We start from the raw sequence: 5,520 nt of genomic DNA, 5'->3' as shown, positions 1-5,520 counted from the left end.
CTGAGGAAAAACAGTGGATGAAATCTATAAATAGTTAAGAATTTAATCCATCACCTTTTAGTGTTTTTTCTCTATCTACTTGACTGTGAGCCAATAAAGAACCAGAACTGTGTTTATTTTTGTTAAAATCCCCAGTGGTCAGCATAGTATTGACACACAGTAGGGATCCAGATACTATTTGTCAAAGAATGCCAGACCTAACTTGGCTTTCTAGTCTCTAATCCTTTAAACAAATGCTTCATCTTAGCAACCACACCTTCTGCTTAACATCTTCCCTGTTTCTCAAAGCGTAACACTCCTTCCCTTCACATATGGCCAAATCTTGACAAATCTTTAAAGTCCAACAAAAGCCTCCTTTTTTAGAAAAGCCTTCCAAAGATGAGATGGACCCTAGTAACCTCTCTTCCAGGTTCATTGCACCATTCGTCCTCAATGCATCTTTAAAGAATACTCAATGGCAACTCTTTGTATTTATCTAATTCTTGCAAAATCATTTAAATCATCAAAGTAAGTGCTTTGTTCCCTGAATTGGATCAGGAGATTTTCAAGTATAGGAACCACACCCATATTTCTTTCAGTTCACCCTCCCTGACTCCCACCCCGGAGGACGCACATCAGTTTAACATGGGAAGAGTAGCTGCCCAATCAAGCATGGGCCACATGATTCTAAACACTTGTGTCACATTTTTTAATCTTTTTAAGTTAGCAGTCATTTTTGAATATTGTTTAAAGTGAAAAATCCCTGACTTTCTAACAGGACTAGGTAAAACTCTGCCAGAAACAGCTTCTCCCTGGCATCCAGGCATTCTCTAATCTCCCATGAGAGAGGAAGATCAATCTGAGGCTTGGATTTGGGAGTTTAACTGGGACACAATGACTTGATACCTCCACAAAGGGTCATTTAATCCAAATACAGCCATGTTGTGACCATGAGGACACATGGGAAGCCAAGATGCTAAGGAGGCAGCATGTCAGACTAGTTCTGTGACCAGAGCACACACAAGTCCAAATATGCAAACATCACAGCCAAAGATCCAAGTGCTATGGTGAAGAAAGGATCTGTTACAGGAAGTTTGAATCATCAGCAGTTCTCTAATCAGGTTCTTGCCTGAATATAGATCTACCAAGATTAAAGCAATGGTTCCAGAAGCAGACTCCAGCTCTCATGATGAAAATACTAGCAAAAACTTCTCAGTAGGGATGAGGATCGTTAAAGGACCAACTAAGCAGGCTGAGACTCAGGATTTGACTCCAGATACAACAGGAAATTGGAATGATAAACGGGCTCTCAGGCAAACAAATGTTGTAGTTGGGCAGAACATCCGCATGTGGTAAGTGCTGGGTGGAGGATGGGAACTGCAACTTCCGGCTCACGCGGCATCTAGATCTCTGTTCACACCAGCATAAAATAGTAAATGATTTCCAATTCGAATTTCACTCTGGAGGAGAGGGAGCTCTTTGTGTCCTTTCAGGATTGGCTCTCATTGCACACAAGAATAGAAAGGATGAGAATTACTGAGACTGAATCTTCACTACCTATGTTGGTAAGGATGTTTTTGAAGTAAGTAAGAGAAAATCCAACCAAAACTTATGCAATAGGTGGACTTATCAGCTCTCATAAATGAGAAGCTCAGAGTTAGGACAAGTTTCAGCATTGGTTTCATTCAGTGACTTCATGATGTCACCAAGATCCTAGAGGAGACACTGTTAGTTAGTACCCAAGCACCACTTCTTTTTCTTCTTTGCTCATAAAACCTCAAAATAGTCTATCTCCAGAAGGTGGCTCATGACTAGCCTAAGTCAATCATAAGGGGAAATCTACTAAAAAAAAAAGAGAAGGCTTTTTCTGCCTGCTGGTTTGGATGCTGGTTTCTGCTTTGGATGCTGGGTTGAGAACATGATTTTTGGAGCTACCACAGCCATCTTGTGACCATGAGGACACATGGAAAGCCAAGATGCTAAGGAGGCAGCATGTCAGACTAGAAAGATCTTGGGTCCTTGATGAAATTGTTGAGCTGCTGCACCAAACATGGGCTTGCCTATCTTGAGATTTCTCATTAGGTGAGATGATTATTATTTAAGGTTAGCTGGATATTTCTGTTATTTGCAGCTCAAAGCATTCCTAACTGATACAGATTGAGTTTTCTGTCTCTCAGTGCTCTGTTACTCTCAGCTTCTGCTTTAACCTTTGTGGTGGCAACATGGTAGAAGCACTAAGCTTTGTGTCTATGCCCCACACAGTCCAGCAGGTGAAAGAATACTTTTAGTAGTTCAGCATCTCATGTAAGAGTCATGAGATTCACCTTTACTGGACCAGTCTAGGTCATCTACCTAGCCTCAAACCAAGGATAGTGGTCAGGGATAAGGAATGCATTGATTAGTTTATGCTATTCAGGATCTGATCCTGGAATTGGGGATATAAATCAAAATAAAACCAAGATTCTTTTATCAAATGCTATCAGTGCCTTGTTCATAACTCCTAGGCCTACCTTGGTGATCACCTCTACCTTTGATGAGCAGTTTCCATACACAGTAAAGGCTTCCTGTCTTAAGCACTTGCCTTGCTCTATTGAAGTTATTCTCTGGCCATGGGAACACAGAGGAAGTACCAGAAGTTGATCAATTCCCAGGAGCAACCCTCAATAAATGAAGGGATTTGATAGATATTCCTCTAGGTTTCTTGACCTAGTGGGACAGTTCTGAGTTATGTTCTATATCTTTAGTGTTCAACACAGTAACCACTAGCCACATGTGGCTATTGTAATTTAAATTTTAATTAACAATAGGTAAAAAAAATCAGTTCCTCAATCACATACACCTCATTTGTTTCTTTTTTGGGGGGAGTTAAGGGGAGGGCTTCAAGTTCCCAGGCCCAACTACCAGGATCCCTGCCCTGCAAAACTCGGGCACTGGAGTCCTCTCCCCACACCAGCCTCGTTTCAAGTACACAACGGTCACATGTGGCTAGAGGCTGCCATATTGGACCGCACAAGTATACGACAATTCTATCGCACAGTTCTTTCCAAGCAGTGCTGTTCTGTACAGTCTTTCAGAGTAGCCTCTCAGAACCAAGCACATGTTGACAACTTATTCACCTTTTATTAGCCTTTTTCCTTCCTGATTTCATTTCCTCACACCTTCACTCTGTCTTTGTCCATTTGTGCTGCTATAACAAAATACCTGAGACTGGATAATTTATAAAGAGCAAACATTTATGTTTTACATTCCTGGAGGCTGGGAAGTCCAAGATCAAGGCACTGGCATTTGGTGTCTGATGAGAGCCCTCTTGCTGCATCTTCACAAGGCGGAAGAGTGGAAGAGAGCGAACCCACTCCCTCAAGCCCTTCAGTAAGGGCCCTAATCCCATCTGTGAGGACTCTGTCTTCATGATTTAGTCATCTCCTAAATGCCCCACCTCTTAATACTATCACATTGGTGATTACGTTTCAACACATGAATTTTGGGGGATACTCAAGTCATAGCACTCTGCTTCCCAGAATCAACGCCCAGATAAGCTTCTTTTTTTTTTTTGAGACAGAGTCTCGCTTTGTTGCCTGGGCTAGAGTGAGTGCCGTGGCGTCAGCCTAGTTCACAGCAACCTCAAACTCCTGGGCTTAAGCGATCCTACTGCCTCAGCCTCCCGAGTAGCTGGGACTACAGGCATGCGCCACCATGCCCGGCTAATTTTTTCCTATATATATTTTAGTTGGCCAGATAATTTCTTTCTATTTTTAGTAGAGATGGGGGTCTCGCTCTTACTCAGGCTGGTCTCGAACTCCTGACCTTGAGCGATCCACCCTCCTCGGCCTCCCAGAGTGCTAGGATTACAGGAGTGAGCCACCGCGCCCGGCCCAGATAAGCTTCTTGCATACAAATCCTTGTCTCAGAGTTCTCGTTTTGAGGAATCCTAACCAACACGATACTGTCTGGAATAGGAAAGGGAGGAAAGAATGTTGTCAATTACCAACTGATGTCTTCTGCCTCCTTGCTACTCAAGGTGTGGTCCATGAACAGCAGCTTGTTAGAAAAGCAGAATCTCAGGCCCCATCCCAGACCTACAGAATCAGTATCTGAATTTTAACAAGATTTTGTCCTGCTTTATAGCTCTCTCAAACGGAGCACGGGGGCTGGGGGGGGGGGGGTGGCGGGAAGCAGAGAAACTGATAAAACATACCAGTTAAATAGGGCTTTTTGCTTAAAAGCTCCAAAAGGTACATGCCATCATCTCTTATTTTATATTTCAGGACTTTTGTGCCTTTACCAAAGTTTGAATTTTTTTTTTTCCCCGTTTTTGTCCTGAGGGCCTTATGGTCCACCAGCTTGAGGTCCCTTTCCTTTAGGAGGGCCAGGACTTCAGGAGAAAAGCTCTCTCTGTCCTTTAAGTTGACCTCTATAACACTGATTTTTTTTTTTTCCTGTCTCCAAAGGGGAGTTGACTCCCCAGTTCAGCATTTTATCATAAGGTGATCAGGGAGCTATACACCTGACAAGGTTTTACTCTGATGGACTTTCACAGCCGGTGAGTGAATAAACTCTCTCTCCTAAAGACAATAGGATTCTCTATTGAGAGCCAAATTTGTTCTAATTAGCTGGCTCTGAGGTTTGCTGTGGCAAGTATTCCAAAAGTTAATAATGCTATTTGGAGAATACTTATACCTCATCTGCTTAATGAACATGATGATACAAACATAAAATATTTTTCATTTCACAAAGAAAGACTTTATCCCCATTCCCTGTCTCATGTCTCAGTTCTGGACTTGCTTTGTTTTTAGATAAATTATGTTCAAATCACACTTCCATTAGTGTTAATTTGGTGGCTTTTGCAATGTTCTTTCATTCTTTAGCTAGCAAGTGGCTTCTTCCTTGCTTAGCCCTGACGGAGGCATTTTGTTTTGCTCAGGAATGTCTTTTGATTATTGGCCTGAATGACAGAGGAATACTTTATGCCTGGTGCTTAAAATTTCACTTGAAACATGTCTCGATAGAACATCTTTGGCAGATATTTCTCTAGCATTGGTTTAAGGAAAATTAGGCTTTATACCTGTGCTACCTGAATGCTGTTTGAGTCCTGACCCTCATAAAGGACATCTTAACCTTACTTACCGGTAAGATGTGGGGAAAATTATTGTGTGACTGCAAGGGATTCACAAGCCCTGAAAATTTGATTGCTAGATACTGAAGCCTACAAAATAATTTGGGGCAGTTTTCTGTAGGATCTGACCTGATACTTAGTTCCTTTGACAAGTATAACATCACTTGTTAAGATACTGCAATCCTTCCAGACTGGCTGGTAAGTAGCCTCTGCAGTAAGCTCTCCTCCACTACCTCTCCCAATTATATTCTGCCTCACCCCAGCTGTGGGAACCACTCCTTCCTCCCACCACCGCCACCATGTCACCAGAACCCAGCATTAAAGAATGAATACCTGGCCTAGCAGGGGCTTTCAGGGCTCTGCTCTAATGCTAGTGCCCCTATGGTTGGCTTGCCTTTAATTAAGTTGGCAGGTGGGTGCCCTGCTGC

Source organism: Eulemur rufifrons, chromosome 16, assembly GCF_041146395.1.
Source record: "Eulemur rufifrons isolate Redbay chromosome 16, OSU_ERuf_1, whole genome shotgun sequence".
NCBI lineage: Eukaryota > Metazoa > Chordata > Mammalia > Primates > Lemuridae > Eulemur > Eulemur rufifrons.
This window is presented reverse-complemented; position numbering follows the sequence as displayed.